Source organism: Marmota marmota, unplaced genomic scaffold (genome assembly GCF_001458135.2).
Source record: "Marmota marmota marmota unplaced genomic scaffold, marMar, whole genome shotgun sequence".
Classification (NCBI taxonomy): domain Eukaryota; kingdom Metazoa; phylum Chordata; class Mammalia; order Rodentia; family Sciuridae; genus Marmota; species Marmota marmota.
This window is the reverse complement of record NW_025999927.1, coordinates 4,237,618-4,259,427: the sequence shown is the minus strand read 5'-3', so window position 1 is coordinate 4,259,427 and position 21,810 is coordinate 4,237,618. Positions and strand designations below refer to the sequence as shown.

The 21,810-nt window shown below is 42.8% G+C and overlaps 2 long non-coding RNA genes across 2 annotated transcripts; one reads left to right on the top strand and one right to left on the bottom strand.

The window, feature by feature from the left end:
- Positions 1-1,120: 1,120 nt before the first annotated feature.
- On the bottom strand, positions 1,121-21,280 carry LOC125615911. The gene is made up of 3 exons (XR_007346518.1): positions 21,149-21,280; positions 16,456-16,461; positions 1,121-1,132 (listed from the first exon to the last, which is right to left on the bottom strand). It is a non-coding gene; the product is annotated as an uncharacterized LOC125615911 (long non-coding RNA).
- On the top strand, positions 10,961-21,363 carry LOC107157928. Its single transcript, XR_001505567.2, has 2 exons — positions 10,961-11,329; positions 19,945-21,363. It is a non-coding gene; the product is annotated as an uncharacterized LOC107157928 (long non-coding RNA).
- The last annotated feature ends 447 nt before the right edge of the window (positions 21,364-21,810 follow it).

The window sequence follows — 21,810 nt, the reverse complement described above, 5'->3', positions numbered from 1 at the left end:
CATTATGAATTGAGTATGTCCCTCAAATACTCATGTGTTGGGAACTTAGTTTCCAAAGGGAGAGAGTTGGAAAATAGTAGAATGTGTAAGAAGTGAGATCTAGTAGATTGTGGTTAGATCATTGGGGGAGATGCCCTTGGAAACAGTTAATGAAATTTTCATGGGACACAAGATAGTTCCTATTAAAGCAGATTGTTACAAAAAGAGCAAGTCTTCTTAGTGGATTTCTCTGACTTCCTGTCTCCTTATATTCTCTCTACCTCTCAAATGAGCCCTCACCATAATGCCATCTCATGTGTAATGCAGGTGAAGGGGCTGTCACAGGAGCTGAGAAGATTCTGGTACAGTGCACTTAAATCTTCAGAAGTATGTACTCAAAAAATATTTATTTATTTATTTGTTGTAGTTGGACAGAATACATTTATTTATTTATTTTTATGTGGTGCTGAGGATTGAACTCAGATCCTTGCCTGTGCTAGGTGAGCACTCTACCACTGAGCCAAAACACCAGCCCCTCAGAAAATATTTTTACGTATTTATATCTCTTTTTATACATTGGCCTGGTTCTGGTATTTTTCTATAGCATTATAAAACAGACTAAAACAACAACAACAAAAAATGACTTTGAGTCTAAGGCCTCTTACTATGAGAATGAGTAGAACATCTAAGATTACATTTTAAAAGCCCTGATATAGTTTAGATGTTAATGGTTTAGCATTTATGATTCTTATTTTTTTTTATATTCAAAGGTGATATCTTGTATTCCTTATATTCATCATGGTGCTTAGGTTAATGTATTGCCATTTACTTTGGGACTCAACAATCTGGAATTGATTCTGTTTTACTAAACAAAAGCAAGAGTGGCTCCTTAAAATATAGCAAAGACTCTATGAAAATGTTTTGATTTTTAATGGGAAGAATTGCTATTGATCATGGAGGGAATTTAAATACATGGCTCCATCTTGATGATACCCATTAATCAGAAATGGTCTGAACTGATTAGATCAAAATCATTAGAATACCATGAATAAAGAGGCAGATTAAAAAAATAGGTTTGTCTAGCACCATTTTGAGTCTCCTATTAGAGTACAAATTATAGTATTTTTTTTTTTTACCAGTGAAAGGACTCAAACTCATGTAGCTGCATTTTAAGCCTCATGTATTCACCCAAGTCATATAGGTAAAAAAATGCACTATAAATTGGGCAGGATGGTCCATGCTTATAATCCAAGAAAATTGGGAAACTGAGTAGTTTCAGAAGTTTAAATTCAGCCTCAGCAACTTAGTGTGGTTTCAACCAACTTAGAAAGACAGTCTCAAAATTTGAAAAAGTGGGGAGAGGGCTTAGGAATGTGGCTCAGTGTTTAAAAATCCCTAAATATAAACTGAAATACAAAAAAGAAATACAGTTTAAAATGTTACGATTTAGTGTTAAACATCAAAAAATAGATTTCATATAATTCTTTTCTCCAGTATTCAAAAATGAAAATAGTAAATTTTTATTTAGAAAACAAAAATTATATGCTTTCAAAGATGAGGTTTCTGTATTAGGCATGTATGATATTTATGACTGATATTTCTACCAAATAACTTGATAATGCTTAAAAAATTTAAGCAAAAGTTAAAGACAACTACTTAGTTTCTATATTTAAATGAGTAATGTCTTTTACTGATCCTCATATACATCAAGGTGTAATGTATAGATAATGACTTTACTATACTCTCACATTTGTCAAAGTGTTTATTATAAATGATTCATTTTTATATAAGCCATACATTTTGGACAAAATCTGTTCAATGTTCACTACTGGTATGAGTTTTCAGATGTTCAATGAATTTAAAATTTGAATAAGTTTCCAAAATATTATTTAACTTTTTAGGGTTTCTGGGCACAATGAATCCTCCAAAAATTAGTAGTGTTTAAGAAACATGTGGTTATGAAATGATTTTTTCCATTTGTATTCTCTCTAACCAGTATGTATCCACAGGTGCTGAGTATTGGTGAATAAATTTTGGAGGCATTGTCACATTGTCAATTTTTACATTTCAAAACTTTGTCTCTTCTATGGTTATTGTGGTGAGGATTAAATGTTGACTCTTTCTTAGAGGAATGGTACGATGGTCTCATTTGTAAAGCTTCTCTCCAGTGTGTTTTCTCTGATGTCTAATAATATATGATATATAATTTAAAATGTTTCTACATTCTCTACACTTATGTCTTCTTTCCAGAATAAATAGCTTAGTGGTGAAAAAGAATTGATTTCTTATTAAAAGCTTTACTACTTTGTTTTCATTTGTAGGGGTTATTTTCTGTATAAATTATGTTGTTAATGAGGTTTAGTTTTTCTTTAAAAGTATTATCACTTTATTTACATTTCACATTCACCAGGGTGTCTTCTGCTGTGGTGAATAAAGTTTTATTTTTTATTAAAAGTTTTGCCACTTATTCACATTTATAGGGCTATTCTCCAGTGTGAATTCTGTTGTGGTAAATAAGGGTTGATATTTGAGTAAAAACTTTGTTACATACTTTGCATTTGTTAGGCTTCACTCCAGTGTGAGTTCAGCTGTGGCAAATAAGGTGTGATTTTTGACTGTAAGCTTTTCCACATTCATTACATTTGTAGGGCTTCTCTCCAGTGTGAGTTATGCTGTGCCTAAAAGGGTCTGGTTTTTGACTAAAAGCTTTGCCACATTCTTTACATTTGTAGGGTTTCTCTCCAGTGTGAGTTCTGCTGTGGCCAATAAGGTGTGATTTTTGACTGAAAGCTTTGCCACAATCTTTACATTTGTAGGGCTTCTCTCCAGTGTGAGTTCTTCTGTAGCCAATAGGTGTGAGTTTTTACTGTAAGATTTTCCACATTCTTTACATTTGTAGGGCTTCTCTCCAGTGTGTGTTCTGCTGTGGCGAATAAGGTGTGATTTTTTACTGAAAGGTTTACCACATTCTTTACATTTGTAGGGCTTTTCTCCAGTGTGAGTTCTCCTGTGGCAAGCAAGGCCTACTTTTTGACTGAAAGCTTTTCCACACTCTTTACATTTGTAGGGCATCTCTCTAATGTGGGTTCTTCTGTGGCAAATAAGACCTATTTTTTTACTAAAAGCTTTGCCACATTGTTTATATTTGTAGGACTTCTCTCCAGTATAAATTCTCTGGTAGTGAACAAGGTTTGAATTTTTATATGATTTCTGGTGTTCACTCTCACTTGTAGTTTTCCATATTTTCTCTTGCTGTAAACAGTCAAGATTACAACGTCTATATTTTCCACTTATCACATTGTGAAATATATGTTTTATGCCCTTTTCTGTTGAATATTCTTGAGTATCTTGAGGAGTCATGGCAAGGAAGGCAAAGTTTCTATAGTTCTCTAACATGACATCTTTATATAAGTTTTTCTGAGCAGGCTGAAGGCATTCCCACTCCTCTTCAGTAAAATCAATGGCTATATCCCTGAATGTTAACAGTAACTCTAAAAGCTCTAAGAGAAGATTTTATTTTTTTGTATTTTCTCATATGTAATGGCTTCTGGCATTCCTTTGTTTGTGACCATAAATGCTTCTCTTCTGTGTTGATGGGGCATTTCCTGGCTTTCAGGGTTCTCAGGTTCTCCCTGTGGTTTGTTTTCAGATTCTGCATAGCACAGACACCTGGGCTCCGGATGCAGGACAGAAGCCTTTCACCAAGCGCAGCTTCGCCTGCTTCTGCCTGGACATATCCGGGGCTCTGGGCGCTCTGTCGCCCTCCGCGGCTGGCTCCCCGCGCAACACCGGCTGCTCGGGGTAGCCCTTCTCCCCTTTCACCGTCTGCCTCTTGGAAAGTTCCTTTTTTTTTTTTTTTTTTTTTTGCAGCTGGGTCAGCGGCTGGGGGAAGCGGACCACATATCCGGGGCGCCTCCCTGGCAGGGGCAGCCTCACTGGCAAAGGCCAATTGGGGGCGGGGGGAGGCCCAGGGAGCACGCTGGGGCTCTGCCTGTTGCAATGCGGCAGCCTGGGGCTCCAGGTCCCACTGGCAGTTGCGGGGAGTCCAGAGGCCACTGGGCAAAGTGGCCTCTTCCCCCCTCCCTGCCGGTCCCAGCCTGTGTGGCCCCTCCCTCCCCCACCCCACTGCCACCCTCCCCCTCCTCCTCCTTCTCCTCCTGCTCCGCCCCTTGCCGGATTTTGCAGCCCTTTGTGGAGCTCACAATAAACCCCCATTTAACCTTTATTACCTCCCTATAGACCCTAATTCCAAATACAGTCACATTGAGGGATAGTGCTTCAACATGAGTTTTGGGAGATACAATATTATCTCTAATAATCTGTGTGGGAGAAACCATGGCGTAAACTCTAGAGGGGCCATGTGGTGATATGGGAGGGTAAGATGAGTGGGTATAAAAATATATACCAGAGTCCACGTAGGACGGCAGTGCTGGAGAGGGAAAGATTCCACTTCTTCTCAGCTTCAACTTGAGAATGGGGCTACCCCAAAGGGAAGATGTTTGGGAGTCTTCTGCTATAGCTATATAGCTGTCGTTATCTCCACAACATTACTTCCAGTCAGTGGAGATTCTGAAATGAAGATCTATCAGGGCCTCAAGTACTACACAGAATCCAGAATTGGGGATTGGAAAGGGGCAGCTCCCAAACCTTGCACTGTCTGGCGCTGTGACGTGAATTAGAGAGTTGTCCTGGGAGTTGGGAGATCCCGGGTCTCTTCTTTTTGCTGCTGCTAACCAGATGTGAGACCTTGGCAGTTCCTGAGCCACCTAAGTTCTGCCATCTGGTGATGGTGGCATGTATTACAAGCCCCACAGTTGTTTAACCATAACCGGATCCAGGTCCTTTGGCTTCCAGTCTGTTAGCTGGGCTGACCATCATAGAAACGTGAGGCGCAGGAGAACCAATGGTGAGGAGTGAATGCTTTTCATTTCCTCTTGAGGAGGGTGGAACACTTCCCAGTACGGGGACCCCTGCAAGTCCCTGCGTCTGAAGGCAGGGGTGTGGGGCTTGCTGATAGGAGACTGGGGCTGGGGAGCAGGTGCCTCCTCTGGTTCTGCTCCCATCACAGCGGGTGACTGGATACAGTAGAGAGCAACCCTGTGGAGCAGAGGTTGTTTTGTCACAGTCTTTGATTTTGTGACTGAGACAGAAAGAGAACACACTTGATTTTTCAATAAAGAAAATAGACAGTATTTACCTTTTTTTCTAATGAGATTTTTCCTGTGATTCTATGAAATTCAATATGATTGTAAAGGGTCTGCGGGTGCTGGGCTGCAGGCCTGAGTTCGGAGAGCTGCAGTGGGAGATCTGAGGAGTTGGCCTCCCTGGAGAGGGAAGCACAGGTCCTGCTGGTGAGGTCCTGGCCCTGCTAAACACGGTTCCTGTCTTTTCCCCCAGAGTGAGTCTCACCAGTTCAGCCCAATGGCCTTGCTGCATAGGAATGGCAGCTGTGCCCTGGGCCTCTTGCAGGGTGTTGTGCTCCCTCGGGTCCTCTTGCTTCTCCCTGCAGCAACCTCCAACATATTTCCAGCCCCCACAGAAGCACCAGGAGCCACAGTTATTGGCCATGCACTTGTTCAACCCCATTCCAGGCCCTGCACCGCGACGCGGTGAGATACAGAGAGATGAAGTGTGGGCTCTGCTGTCTCAAAGCCGCAACCTGGAGACTCCTTTTACCGTCTGTCCCCATTCTGCCTTCTCAAGGCACTGTGTACCCCCACCCCCACCCCATGCACCTACAGGATTGAAAATGTCTGAATCTATAAAATGACCAGTGTCCTCAGTGGGCTCCTAAGGCTGGCCCTGCCTTGCATGGAGAAGGGCATTGGGCCCTTTCCATTCACTAGCTATTTTGTAATCTGGTGGTGGTTTCTGATTGCTGAAGGTGGGTGTGATAATTACAATGGCCAAGGTGTTATTTGTAAGAAGATTGGAGAATTGTGGAAGAAGAATGAGCTGTAGTGATCCTTCTCACTCTTGGGGGACAAGCAAATCCAAGAGAATGTGGCTAGTTACTGAGGGACAGTGGGATGCTGCATGGAGTGGTTTAGAAAGAGGAAGCAATGGGAACAGCACTGTTCTATTAACTGACTTCCTTGCAGTGCTTCTGTCGAACGTGGCCTTAGAACCAAAGGGCAGAGGGATTCAACAAGCTTTACCAGCCATTGGACTTGAAGTGTTTTTCATCCTGAGCACAGCATACACTCTTCTCTAGCCTAGACAGTATGTTATAAAAGCAAACTTTCTTCAGACTGACAGTTTTCATTTTGTATCTTCATTCATTTTGCAGCACTAGGAATTGAACACAGGGTCTTACACAGGCTAGGCAAGCACTCTACCACTGAGCTATATTGCCAACCCCTTTCTCAATTTTATTTTGAGATGGACTTGCAAAATTGCCAAAGCTGACCTCAAACTTGTGATCCTCCTGCCTCAGCCTCCCAAGCAGCTGGGATTCCAGGTGTGCTACTGTGCCCAGCTCAGCTTGTTTTGTATCCTCTTTTAGAAATGAAAATCATTTTAAATGTATCATATTTAAATGTAAATTTAACTAATTTATTTTTACTGTCTGTTCAGTAAAGTCAACCTCAGTTTTATAGCTCCACAAATATTTAAGGAAAACCCTGAACTCATTGTACTTACTTTTTCTGTTGTGCACTTGCCAAGGAAAGGAGAAAGTATCAGAAATCTTATCACCAACCACAAATTGCAATCTATCCCAAAGTCAGGATGTAATTCTCCACATAAATCACCAGCCTCCTTAGAAGTCTCACCTGACTTATAAAATCTCTTTTGCGCCATATAAATAAGAGCAGTTACCAGGCACCATCTGGTTTATTAACCATCACTCAGCTACTCCCAGAAGCGCAAATGAATTGCTTGTTACATTTTAATCTCATCATCTTGACCCTAATATAGAATTACCTGATTCCTAAATCAAGAACCCACAAAATTTTCATTAATTGCCCGTGGTTGTTACATGGAAATGTAAGCGTCCAAAGCAATTTTCCTAATTCATACAACTGTTTAACCATTATAGTAATTTTTAACAGGCAGTAAGTCAGCCTGTGAGGAGGGTTATTCACGAAAGGAACTTCCCCTGCGCTCTGGGCGATAGCCCCAGCCGAGGGGTCACATTAGCCGGCCACGTGTCTGGAGGCCTGTGGACCTTCCAACAGTGGGACAATATACCTGTGTAAAGGTGCTACAATCCTGCTTCTCAACGAGGTTCTGTCACCTTGCACACCATCGCTCCTGACTCAGAAGGCATTGTCAGAGATCAGATGGACAGCAGTTAGTTTAAAGATCTTAACTGGCTTTGTCTTTTTATTCTCGAGAAGGCAGCTCTTCATTCCGTAAAGCAGGACGAGTGTCCCCGTGAGCTGAGCAGAAGAGATGGGTCTGTAGGTGGGAAAGGACTGAAGAAAGAAGAGACGAGAAGTGAGCTGGTCACTGAGAAGTCACTTTGCTCATCAGACAGGGACAAGGAAACAGAAGTAGGACACAGCTGACTGGGGACACGGGGGTTACCCCAGGTCGCTGTTTTGTGTAAGGATCAAGGCAGAGAGAATTCCATCCTCTTGCCAATCAAAACTGGCCTGTGTGGGATACCTGGCTGTTGTCTTTTTAATCCTGATTTCTCAGAAAGTCAGATAAACAGCTTGGTTTCAGCTTGGTGACTGGAACTTCAGCACAAGTGACTCATTTTGATCTTTAGCCTGATCTGTTGGGGCCTAGTGCAGGAGCTTCTTCTGATACTATGGCCTCCTGAAGTTTTTATGTAACAGTGTGAACAACTTCTCAGAGGGAATTTTCATGCTGTCAAAAATACTTTCAATGAGGCTGTGGATGTAGCTCAGTGTGAGAGCAGTTGCCTAGTGTGCATGAGGCCCTGGGTTCCTTCCCCAGCATCATACACACACCAAAAAAAGTAATCTTAAATTCTGTGTCTGAAAAAAATAGATACAGTTTCAGCCCTCCACCGGTCAGAGTAATCAGTGACTGGCACAGTGGCTCGCTTGTGCAAAAATTCAGCAGGAGCCAAAAGAGCACAAAACAAGGAGTGGATATTGTTTGGAGACAGTTTTCCACAAGTCTCAGATGTTATCGAGACACTGAAAGCCTTTGTTTCTGACTATCTTTCCAGTGGTGTCTGTGTAGTGAACACCCTTGAAACATACAGTTGTATTAGCCAGCTCCCCATCACTGTGACAAAATACCTGGTATAATCAATTTATAAAGAGAAAAGATTTTGGGGCATGGTGGCACACACCTGTAATCTCAGCTACTTGAGAGTCTGAGGCAAAAGGATGGCAAGTGCAAGACCAGCCTTGGCTACTTACCCAAGACCCTATCTCAAAATAAAAAAATAAAACAAAAAGATTGGGAATGTTGTTCAGTGGTAAAGCACCCCTGAGTTCAATTCCCAGTTTAAAAAAAAAAAACAGGTTTATTTCATGTGCTGTTTTGGAGTTTCCTGTCCATGATCAACTGACCCATGGCTTTTGGGCCTGTGGCACAGCATTACACTATGATGGGAGCACGTGTCGGAGCCAGACCTCTCACTCCATGTCTCGGGAATTAAGAAGAGGAAGAGACTGGGTTCCACAGTTCCCTTTGAGGGCACCCCCATGTCTTCAAGACCTCCCACTAGGTCCCCCTCTCAAAGTCTCTAGCATTCCCAGGAGCCCCAAGCTGAAGACCGAGCTTCCAACCACAGGCTTTGGGAGCTGTGTTTTGAGATCCAACTGCAGGAGAGGGAGTGTCTCTTTCCAGAGCAAAAGGTGGGTTTGTTTACTGCCCACTGAATAAAGATCACATCTCCCTCTGGGGAAGGATTAGACAGGCTTATAAAAGGTGTGGGTTCCCTGTGCTCAGGGTTCCTCGGCTGCCATGCAAACCTACTACATGCAGAGCTGGCTTTTGGATTCCTCCATGTCCCTTGGGGAGGGAGGGGGACCAACATGGACATGAAGCTCAATCCACCTGCTGTGCTATGATAACAAGATCCTTTGATCCTGATCTCAACACCTGGTAATGTCTGCAGCATCCAGGAAGCTGTAGCATCCAGGAAGCTGTAGCAAGTCAGCTGCTTAGCTCAGGGAGGGTAAAGTTGTACCTCCTTCACAGTCCTGGATAAAAGGTCAAGTAGGCAGTTAACTTGCAAAAATGGAGTTCACAGGATTGTGGTGGGAACACCCCTAATTTGCAGATGGAGAATGTGAACCCTGGACAGGACCAGCTTATCGAGGGTTATGCCAAGGTCACGGCAGAGTTGAAAATAGAACCAAGTCTATATGTTAATAACTAAGCAGCTTATCTGAGGTCATGGCAAGTCTGTGGCAAAGCTGAACCAGAACCAAGTCTGTGCTTATGGCTAAGCCTGGGGTGAAGCAGACTGCCCTGGGTTTGATCTTGGTTCTTCTCTTTATCACTTCTTGTGTTGTGACCCTGGTGGATAATTTGAGAATAACCCTAGAGGGTTATTCTGAGTCTTAAATCTTGTCACAATTCTCAATTTTTAAGCTTTATCAGAATTCTTGGTGCACACAAATACATGCACACACATACACACACACACACAAATGGGAGGCATTAACAGAGGTTGTGGCTCAGCGGTAGAGCTCTCGCCTAGATGTGGGAGGCTCTGGGTTCAATCATCAGCACCACATAAAAATAAATAAAAAAATAAAGGTATAAAAAAATAACTTACCAGAGCCAGACATGGTGGCACATGCCTGTAATCCCACTGACTCAGGAAGCTGAGGCAGGAGGATTACACATTCAAGGCCAGACCCAGCAACTTAGTGAGATCCTGTCTCAAAATAAAAAATAAAAAGAATTGAAGATATAACTCAGTGTCAAAGAGTCCCTGGGTTCAATCTCCAATACCTACCCCTCAAAAAAAAAAAAAAAGATAATTAGCTACTTGATTAGTGCATTCGTGCCTCCTATTGATTGGCTCTGGTGTCAGGAGTTCATTAAAACAGAGTTGTCCTATGAGAACCTGAGCCCAACAGTGAACACAGCAGAAACCCAGCCCCAGGGAGGTTTCTTCTCTGCTGAGCCTCTGCCTCTGCACCTGCGATCAATCTATAGCCCTGCAGAAGACAAAAACCAAACCAAAATTGATTTATTGACTCAGCACAGGGACAGGGACATTCCACAGGGACCACAGGCTGCTGCTTGATGTGAGGGTAAGATGTGTCTTGCCACTGCTGGGCTCCTGCTGGGTTGGCGGCCAGCCTAGGGAAACAGAGGTCAGATCTGAGTTGACTGCTGTGTCTGATGCAGATCTGTACAAGTAGGGGCTACTCAGGAGGGAGGTATCGCAAGACAGGGTGCCTTAGTCACGGGGTACCCCCAGGAACAGATGGGGACAGCAAAGCAGGCCCACAGGCGTCACTGGTGAGAGCAGCAGCTGCTCAGAGAGGTCCTTGTGGAATTCCAAGCACAATTGTAGGCAGTCAGTGTTTTAGCTTTCTGGTTCCCAGTCATGTCCATGTTTTAATGTTGACAGATTTACTCTTTCAGGATGTTCTCTATCGGAATGCGACATGTTTGTATGTGCAACTGTGGAAACTGCCAAAGGTCCAGAGTCCATCATGGATCACAGGTTGGGGAACTCCAGCCTTGTTCCCATTCTGGGCGGCTGTCCAAGGATTCACATACATTGGCTTGTTGTTTATTCTTAAATTTTAACTGTTTAGGCCAGGCACGGTGGCGCACATCTGTAATCCCAGCTCCTCCAAAGGCTGAGGCAGGAGGGTTGTAAATTCAAGGCCAACCTCAGCAACTTAGCAAGATCCTGTTGCAAAATAAAAACAGAAATAAAAAAGGTCTGGAAATATAGCTCAGTGGTAAAGTGCCCCTGGGTTCAATCCCCAGTACTATTACAAAATTTTTTGATTGCTTATGAGTGTTGAAATTATGGTCAAATAAAAGCCCTTAATTGGCTTTTGGTGAAAACGCTGCAGAAACTACACTTAGAAGTTGCTGATGAACTTCTAAGAACTGCCAATTGGTGTGTGGCTAGGCAGAAAGAGAGAAGTATTTCTGCCTCCTATTTTGGAAAGTCTGAGCCAAGTGCTAGGGTGAGCAAGTTCCCAGGACTCTAATTTGAGGTAGAGAACTTAGAGAATCCACACAGGGAGGCCCTCCAGAAGTCTTGTTTCCTTGGGCTTTTCTAGAAGCAAAACTTGGCTTGAGGCCCAGACTTTGGAGGGAGGACCTAGGACCATGTGGCACATAAGGGCATGCTCTCTGGCCAGGCTGAGCTCTGGAAGGTTGCAGCTCAAGCCAGCCTGGCACCTTCTCTGGTGTTGAGGATTGTATAATCTCCACTTACCAGGTACGTGGTAAATTTGGCTCTTATGGGAGGCTGTGCAGGCCCTCAAATTCAGGGAACAGAAAAAACTGGCGTTTGTGTTTCTTCCTCCTCCTCTTTTTATGATTTTCTTTCTTTCCATTTTATGATTTTCTTTCTTTTCTGCTTTTCTTTGTTGGGGATCAAACCAGGACCTTGCTCATGCTAGGCAAGTGCTTTACCACTGAGTTATAAACTCAGTCCTGCATTTATCTTTAAAACCCTTTAGAAATTGAAAAACAGAAATTCTGGTTTTTATATCTGACCATGTATTTACCTTTATCAGAGATCTTCAAGTTACTGTCTAGCATACTTTCATTTCAAACTGGAGGACTCCCTTCAACACTTACTATAGGGCAAGTCTAGTAATAAAATCCGATTTTAAAATGTGGAAATGTCTTAATTTCTCCCTCATTTTTTGAAAAGTTTTTTCTGGCAATATAATTCTCAGATGACAATTTGAATATGATGTGTCTCAGTGTGGATCTCCTTCCTTCTTAAAGTTTACTACGCTTCTTGGATGTATAGATTTATGTCTCTCATCAGATTTGGAGAGTTTTCAGCTATTATTTGTTCATAGAAAATCTGTTCCTTTCTCTATTATCCTTCTTAGATTGCCAAAATGACCATATTGGTCTGCTGAATGGTGTTCCATAATTTTGTTATGGGGAGATGCCTCAGAAAGCACTCTAAGTCCAAATTTCAAATCAAAAGAGAGCTTTATTTGCCTGGCCAGGGATCATCACCCATTGCAGAGACTGAAGCTCTGTGGGAGGACAGCCGCTTCCTGGTCTATCCAAAGAGAATATAAGGACAAAAACCACAGCTCAGTCATTTGCTTATCGTCATGTCAGCTAGCCAATCATAGAAATTAAAACATTAATAAGTGGTGAAAGGCGAGTGACTCACCAGAGATGGAGATTCAACCAAGAGATTTTATTGGGGGGCTGCCCAAAGGGGAAGAAAAGGAGAGGCAGAGAGCAAAGAGAAGAGAGAAAGAGGGCAGAGAGAAAGAGAGCAGAGAGAGGAGAGAAAGAAAAGGAGGAGGGCAGAAAGTGTGAGCTTGCAAACTTTGGCTTAAGAAGGGTTGCATAGGTGATGTGGCAGGTGCTGATTGACAGGGTGACTAAGGAATGGCAAGAGAACACTGTGTCCTGTGGCAATTGGTAGAGAAAACTTTTGAATTTGGCGCCCTTTGGAGAGGAGAGGGAGAGGTAAGGGATTACGTGATATTCTTGGGGAGAGGGAAACTCAACTTCAGTGAGGAGACTCCCACACACCCAACAAGTGGGACTTGTGGGCTCTAGGCAGGACTGGAATTTTCCAGTCAGCAAGCAAGCGGTAAACAGAAGCAAAAAAAAAAAAAAAGCATTAGCTTTGCAGTTCAGTTGACCACAGTCCTGGGTTCAAGCAGGTGCTATACTGTTGTATCCTGAATTTGGGCAGGGGGTCGCCGGGTGAGAATCTACTTCAAAGTCATATAGACCCACAAAGGCATTCACACCCAGGATGCAGCTCACCATGACCACTGCTGCATCCTGAGTAGGGTACAATTTATGGGGTACAAAGTACAGAAAGACAATTTTTATAAGAAAACAGCTTTCATTTCAGTTTCTCAGAAATAGCTCTTGTAACAGTTTTCTATAGAAGGCAGAAAAATGGAGTCTTAGGCCTGTCTATGACAGTTTTTGCTTCATAATTATCTTATCTCACTTATCAAAATCTTATATCTATAATCTATATTTTTTACTAATCTATAACCTATAATTTACACTCTTATTGATTGTATTTATCAATTCACACCACAACAATTTAGCCTCACTGAAGAAGCACAAACATTGGAATTCCTGGACAAAGGCTTTAAAACAATTGTTTTTCTTTAGTATTTTGTTTGTTTGTTTGTTTCTCTGACTTAAAAATAACCTGTCTCCATGTCTACATTTTCAACTCTGCTGTTGAACCCTCTCTACTTTACAAATTATTGTGTTTTTCGGCTCCAAAATTTATGTTTGGTTCTTTTAAAAAAAATAATTTTGATCTGTTGATATTCCTATTTCTTTTGTATGTCTTCCTAGTTTCCTTTAGTCATTGTACATGTTCTTCTTTAACCTCTTTGAGCACATTTGAGACAATTGGTTTAAAGCCTTTGTCTAGTAATTCCAATGTCTGTACTTCTTCAGTGATGGGTTTTGGAGATTTATTTTACAGCTTTGAGTGAGACATGGTTTTGTGTTTCTTTGTATGCTTTTTGTGTTTTTTTTTTGTTGTTGTTGTTTGTTTATTGTTGTTGAAAACCTGGCATTTGGAAAAAACCAGTTTTTGCAGCCTGATCTGTGCTGGGAAGGACCTTCACTAATTATTAGCACAGCAAGTTCTGAGACTCGAGATCAGCCCAGGATTTCTTAGGTCTTTGGGAGCATGTTTCCTGTCTGGGCCTGTGTGTTCACTTCTTTTACCCCTCCCACCCCCAACACACATACAACACACAGCTGCTGGGACATGCCCTGATTTTCCGGTCTGAGCCCAGCTTCTTCTCAGGGTCTTGGATGTTCCTTTGTATTTCTCTACCCATAATGCCATGTGCCAGGTGTTGGAGGCCCACAGTTCCCTGCAGCTTTCACAGGCAATGGTGCCTGCCACCCTTTTCCCAGACTACAATCTGAGCCATGCTGCCTTTGAAGATTTAAGGACACTAATATAAAACTATCTTATTATTATTTAGTTTTGAAATTTTTAATTTAGGCAAGGATAGCTGGGAAGGCTGTGAATGGGACAGAGAAATTTTGAGAGTCCTGTGCTGTGAAAAGCCCAAGTCAGGATTGGCACCATGTGGTGATTCTCAAGCAAAGGGCTACCAGAAGGCTGGGTGCCAAAGAGACCTCAGGATGCTGGGATTAAGAGACTGTTGGCTCTGTTGCTCCCTGAGAAGTTCCCACTGGGATATGAGTTAGAGTCCTGTCTCTTGACTAGTTATGCAACGCTGGCCTGTCCATTCTTGATTCTGTAACTGCATGACTTGGGGTATTGGTTTATGGCAGTTGTATCCAGTACCCATGTCCCTATGACTTCCTCCATCTGTAAAAGACAGGAGCTCAACAGCCTTTCACCCCAGCAAAGTTGGCTGCTGAGGAAAAGCAGCCGGGGTGGGCAGTGGCCATCCTCATTCCAGGAATGATGGATACATCATCCCCCCCCTGGCAGGGGGAGAAGGTGGCATCATTGGCTCTATCCAACAACCAACTGGATTCTGTCATCAGCCTAGAGATGGATGGGGTAAGTGTGTGAGAGCAACAGTCCTGAAGAACAAAGTCCTCCTGATACACAATGGAACTTCCTTGGGAAATGTGGGTTAATGCACAAAAAGACACAAGCTGTTTTAAACTAATATTTGCTTTTTAATTGAAGATGATGGTTATTTGTGACATTAATGCTTCTAGATCACAGTAAATAACAAACACTTTATGAAATTCATATATACCTGTTGGAAGATATTAGAAAGACTTATGATGAATGATCAAAAGAGATGTCAAATTATTACAAGGAAACACTAAAGAGGCTACTACAGGTCTAGAATTAATATATAACATTATTTGCATCATCTTAGCCTTTGAAAAACTTGCCTTCTTGTTTTTATTTTTCTAATTCTGATAAAAATAAGAAAAGCAGGGGCTGGGGTTGTGGCTCAGCAGTAGAGCGCTCGCCTAGCACGTGTGAGGTCCAGCGTTCGATCCTCAGCACCACATAAAGATAAATAAATAAATAAATAAATAAATAAATAAATAAATAAAAGTTATTGTGTCCAACTACAACTGAAAAATAACTATTTTTTTAAAATGTGAGAAAGGTGCTGAGATGGAGACATTAGCCCCAGAGGGGACTCTCATCTCTGGCATTTGTGTCTTTCCCCTTGTGTCACTAACTTCTACATCAACAACACGTAATACGATGAATATTGTGCCTTCTAAAATGTGAGAATAGCCTCTAACATATACCCTGCGTCAGGAAAGACCCTGGGAGCAGTGGATCCAGAAGGACAAGACCAACATCTGCCTAATAAAGCTCACTCCCGTCTCTCACTGTCCTTTTTTGCTTTTTTATGGGCAATAATGCCAGCGAGTGCCCTCAGGCTTGCAAATAACTGCTGATCCTGCTATAAAAATAACTGTTCTTTGTTCCATGAGCTCACAAAGCTAAACCTGACTTAATGGGTTCCGGAGGAGAAGGGATCCAAAACTTATTTCTCATTTGAGTTTCAATGAAACATCACAAGGCAGAATCTTAACTGGCTCTCTGTCTATCCTTCTCCACTGCCATCCCCAACCACTGCCCCCTGTTCACACTTAAAGGTTTGCTGAAGGCACAGCCACTTTGGTGCCATCCAGCCTTCCCCCATCCCAGGTATTTGTCCCAGAGTTAACACCTGCCCCAAGCCCAGCCAGTCAAAGTCGCCAACACATTCCCCTTACAGATGAGGTGACTTAGGTCCGAGATGGAAGAAGCCTGGGAGCTGAGGGTGTCCACGCCCTGCCACGTAGTCTGGAAGCAGAAAAGTCGGGTCTGCAATGAGAGATGGCAGTGGAGAGATGGTGAGAGAGGCCTGGAGGGCAGAGAAAGAGCGAGTCTTGCAGCATCAGGTGGTTTGTTTTTGATTTATTTCTGAAATTAGACATCTTTGTTTTCCTGTTTGAATAAGCCAACTTAAACAACAATACAATAAAGACAAAGACAAGATGGATATATTTCAAAGAAAGCACTTTGCTGTTTGCTACAATCTGAAGAGAAAACAGAAAGCAGAAGCATTTGTTCCAAATCAATGTTAATATATCGATGAGTCATTAGTATTTTGGAACCAAGTACTTTCTGTGCCTTCTTCACTAATGTCTTTCTTAGAAGAAAGATAATAACCAGTACAAGGCATAATAATTGAGGTAGTTTTGCACAAAAGTAAAGGAACAGCACCTGGAGCCAGACTCTCTGGTATGAATCCCAAGTCTACCACTTTCTGGATGCGACCTGGGCAGGAGACCCAACTTCTCCAAGAACTTTGAGGGTTGCCAGAAGAACTAGTTGTTGGTGCACATAAAGCACTAACAACACTGCCTGGCATGCACAAAATACTGAATGAATGACAACTACAAGTGGGTCCCTATTGACGAGGTGCCTGGAGTTGGAGGGGCTGGGTGTACCAGGTGGGGGAGTCTCACTGACATGTGCTTAGAGTTAACTTAGAATTGTTTGCTTTAAATTGATTGTGTCTATTGCAGTGCCCAGCATTAAGAATTATCATTCCTTGATTAAGAACCTGTAGAGTGAAATTGTATAAAGTGATTCTTTAAAATATTTATTTTTTAGTTGTAGTGGACACAATACCTTTATTTTATTTATTTTTTCTTATGTGGTGCTGAGGATTGAACTCAGGGCCTTGCATGTGCTAGGTGAGCACTTTACCACTGAGCCACAACCCATCCCTGTATTAAGTGATTTGAGTGAATAAAACATTGAAAAGGGCAGAAATGCATGGGCATTCTTTATCTCTCCCCTTGAATGCTGATGTTGCACTTTTGCCCATCACAACACCCGCTCCATTCCTCGAGGCTGCAGGTGACCAAGAGGATCATAATTTTGACTCTGGCTAAATACATGTACTGCTATCAGTATAATCAGCACAATCTGCTAGCTCTGATAGTTGGTTACATTTCTAACAATTTTGTGGATTAACTATTGCAAACTTGGACCCAATGGTACTCATGTTGCACCATACAAATAGATAAGAAACCCCTGGCATGGTGTAGAGCAAAGGTTCTCAGACAACTGCGCAGTATCTATAGACATTTTTTACTGTAAGAATTTGGAGGGTGCTACAGACTTCTACTGGATAGAGGTGCTGTTAAATATTCCACAAGGAGCAGAACACCCCCAACTCCCAACAAAAGAAATCCTCGACCCAGAATGACTATAGACTGTTTCAATCAGCTTTTACTTCACTGTGACCAAAATAGCCAAGAAAAACAACTTAGAGGAGGGCAAGTTTATTTGGGGCTCACCATTTCAGGGGTCTTAGTCCATGGAAGGCTGACTCCTTTGCTCTGGGCCCAACGTGAGGCAGCATATCATGGTCGAAAGGCCCAGTGGAGAAAAGCTGCTCAACTCACTATGGGGTCAGGAAGCCGAGAGAGACAAGGAGGAAGGAACCCCAGGGAAGATGCATCCTCATAGGAAGATGCGTGCCCTTGTGACCCACCTTCTCCAGTCGTGCCACACCTGCCTTCAGCTACCACCAGTCAGTCTGTTCAAACTAGGAGGGACTAATTAGGTAACAGCTCTCACTTTACCTTTGACTGTTCACTGCATTAACAGGAGCTTTTGGGGGCCACCTCATATGCAAACGCTGATGTAGAGCAAGGAATACCAAGACTTAGAATGAGGGAGATTCTGGCTTGATGCCATATCCCTCACTATGTCTCCAACAAGGTCAAGATTATTTATATCATATTGCAGAGGAGGTTTTTAATTAAGGAGGCAAGACAACCTGAGGGTTATATTAGTCTCCCTTTTCCCTTGCCAACCCCACATGCTTGTGGATGTATTAATTTTAGTGGCAGAGCTTCAAGATATATGAAAGCTCAGAAATATGGACTTTCCATCACCAAAGCTGCCACTGCTGAGTGCATAATTTTCCTGATTTGCTGACCACCATGATTCACACTTAATCCCCAATCTTGAGATGACCAGCCATCTGGTAGTAAGCCAGGGACTTTGAACTCCTTTCTTCTGGGAAAGGAGAATGATCTTTCCTTCACCATGACAGGCCTATTCTGCATCTGAATTTGCCTTCTCCACCTGTCCTGTCTGCCAGCATCATTATCTGTGGATTCTCTTTTGCAATAGGAAATGATCAAGAAAGAAGCAAGGGGGTGTCATTTGGGACCATAAAACACAGTGGAACTTCCAAATTGGAAAGAATGATCAAAAGACTTTTAAAGATCCTAAATTGGATAAAAATTGTTTTATGATGGCTGAAACTTGACTGCTTACAGAAAGAGAAGTGTTATGAAATTGCAAGAGATCTGTTACGTTGCAGGTGGGGTGTTTGATCAACAGTTGAAATGTTATGTAACAAAGAAATTTCTTTCTTTTTTTTTTTCTTTTTTTAGTAATTTGGAAAAGTAGAATTGTGCTTTGTGCAGTGTGCTTTTAAAATAATTTGGAAATGCATTGGTTAAACCTAGGAGGAAGGATCTGATAACCCTGATTAAATATTAAAGTAATGCTGCAAAGAAAACTGCAAAGAAGACTACCTTCCCTTGTGATCACAAATTGACTGCTAGTGGCTTGCTGGACACCATGTTTCTTCACTTACCTCTGTCCCAGTCACAGAATGACAGCCTGTCCCATTTGTCTCCCCGTACCAAAGGGGTCACTTTTCCCAGTCCAAACCACTAGTAGTTGTAGGGGGTGTCATGTGCCAATTGGCTTGGACTGAAGTTTCTGACATTACTACTGTAACGCTGATGGAATCACCATATTTGACTGAGACGAATCAGGACCCCATTCCTGTGGCTGGGAATGGAATTGTCATCTCTTGTGTCTCACGAGTTGTGAGGGGAACAAATGAATCATGGTGGAAGTTCGGGTTCTGATGCCAAGGGAGAAGGCAGGGATGGGTGCTGAGGGAAGAGCTTCTGTGAGGGGCAAGCTCCTCTTGCCCTTGCAGAGGTCATGCTCAAGTACAGTCCCAACACACCCTAACTCCCTTCTTGTCTGTTTTCCTGGTTGTACAAAAAGCCAGACACAAGCAGGTGGCAGTGCCAGCTTCTGTTTCGGTGAAGAACTTGTGCGTCTTGGAGTGGAGCTGAGAAGGGAGAAGAGTTCAGTGAGGACTTCCGACCTGCAGAGCCAGGAGTCCTGGGGAAAGGAAGCAAGTGGTCATGAGTTGTCATCAGGAGAGAATCCTCCTGTCTGTCCCATCTCCCAACTTTACTTTTGGACTCCCCTATTTGTGCATTCCACTAAGATAAAATCATAAAATGATGGATTCAAATGAATTCAAAGCATGCACTGTATCTGAGAGGCAGCAGCCAGTCCTCCACTGTGTGGCTCCTGGTGGCACGGCTAAAGCTGACCCACAGAGGATCACACAGGGGTTCTGACCCAAAGAGCCTGGAATCCTGTCTTCCTTCTGATTTTCTGTTCATGGGTTTTTATTCAGTTTCAGGTGGGGTTTCTGTTACTTGTTTGTTTGTTTTTATTTGCCCAAAGCATCCAAATGGGGGCTGGGTGGCAGGCCTGAAGAGAACAGTGAGAATCTGGGAAGGCCCTGGGGCTCTTCTTTCCACACCATTCCTGCTAGCAGAAGTGCACAAAGACCACTCACCTTACACCTTACACCACAGAGAGCCCTTGGGTGGGGAGTTCGGCCCTTTAGCAAGCCCAGATCCCTGTAGAGTGCTGACCAAGTGGGACTGCAACAGCAGGAGAACAGGAGTCCCAGCTGTGTTCTTGTGACCAATCTTAATCTCAGTTTCTGTTTCCTTCATTTCTTCTTTTTTGTTAAAATTTCACTTCTATTTCTACTGACATTATTATTCCCCCATTATTAGCAGCTGTTTGGGCAATGATAAAGTTCACCATGGACTTCAAATCATCAAGATTGGACTGCAATGGAATAAGAGGTGAAATGGAACTTCTTGAGAGATCGTAAACTCAGAACTAAGTCTTTTTTTAACCTGTGCTGTGCTGGGTGGGGATTGAACCCATGGCCTCGTAATTCACTGAGTTACGACCTCAGCTAAGTTTTCACTTTCAGATACAAAAGATTGGCATGACTTTGGGTCACCTTTCATTGAAGAGGGGACAGGAGTGTTTACAATTACATGTGGAAACTCATAAGCCCTGGGACAGGAATGCTTCTGGAAAACCTCAGAAGGATTTGTGAGGGCACATGACTAGGCTGGTGTTGGAATACAGGTGGTCCCTTTCTGCCCAGCGCCTGTCGTTTGGAGAAGAGTCTTCACCTACTTCATGTGGCTCTTAGTCCAGGTCCTTCAAGAAGCAGATGGCAAGATGGGATTAATTTGTGTAAAGAAATGTATGTGGGGAAATGCCTGTCAGAGAAAATGGGGAGGAAGCCAGGAGAGGCTGGGAGAGCATCAGACTCAGTCTGGTGAAAGAAGAGGGGAAACAGGAAGGAAGATGGGGTAGAACAGTCTTAGAATAAAGAACAGTTCTGAAGTCTATTCCAGGGAGTCTTGCTCAAGCTTCCCAAGAAGGGGCTTGCCTCGTACCCATACTGGGGCGGTTATTGACTGGGAGCTGCCTGAGAGGGAATCTAGGCTCAGTGCTGTCCTCAGGTGGATTTCAGAGCAGCCTCAGGCTCTCAATCATTTAGGTTCCCCGCCATTGGGGATTCGAGAGGTGTATCCCCATCAGCTGAGCAGTCAGTTACAGGAGGGAGCACCCTGGCTCCCCGCCCACACAGGGGAAGGAGACTAAGTTGGGCCAGCACACACCTCTCAGGAATTTGAACTTCCCTGGAGGAAACTCACAGAGGCCTTGAGGAGTCAGAGTCCCACAGTGGCACAGTCTCTGGGGGGATACCCCAGCTGCCTTGATTCCATTTCAAGACTTTATGGGTCAGACCTTTGATATGTGAAGTTTTCAGTATAGTTCCAGTACCTGCACACCTCTTTGTTTTAAAATATTTTAGAGTTTTTCTATTGCTTGTAAATTTCCAAGAACCCTAGTGGAGGTGGGGGAAAGGAGCTAGTTTTTAAAAGTAAATAAATGTTTTTAGAGATAAACAACAACAACAACAACAAAATAACCCAATCAACAAATGGGCCAAAGATCTAAACAGACACTTCACAGATGAAGATATACAAGTAATCAACAAGTACACAGAAAAATGCTCACCATCGCTAGCTATCAGAGAAATGCAAATTAAAACCACTCTAAGATACCATCTCACTCCAGTAAGAATGGCAGCCATTATGAAGTCAAACAATAACAAGTGCTGGCGAGGATGTGGAGAAAAAGTTACACTCGTACATTGCTGGTGGGACTGCAAACTGGTGCAGCCAATTTGGAGAGCAGTATGGAGATTCCTTGGAAAGCTGGGAATGGAACCACCATTTGACCCAGCTATTCCCCTTCTCGGACTATACCCAAAAGACCTAAAAAGAACATACTACATGTGTATAGCACAATTCACAATAGCTAGACTGTGGAACCAACCCAGATGTCCTTCAACAGATGAATGGATTAAAAAATGTGGCATTTATACACAATGGAATATTATTCAGCAGTGAAAAATAACAAAATCATGGCATTTGCAGGGAAATGGATGGCACTAGAGCAAATTATGCTAAGCGAAGTTAACCAATCCCTAAAAAACAAATGTCAAATGTTCTCTGATATAAGGGAGGTGACTCAAAACAAAGTAGGAAGGAAGAGCATGAGAAGAAGAT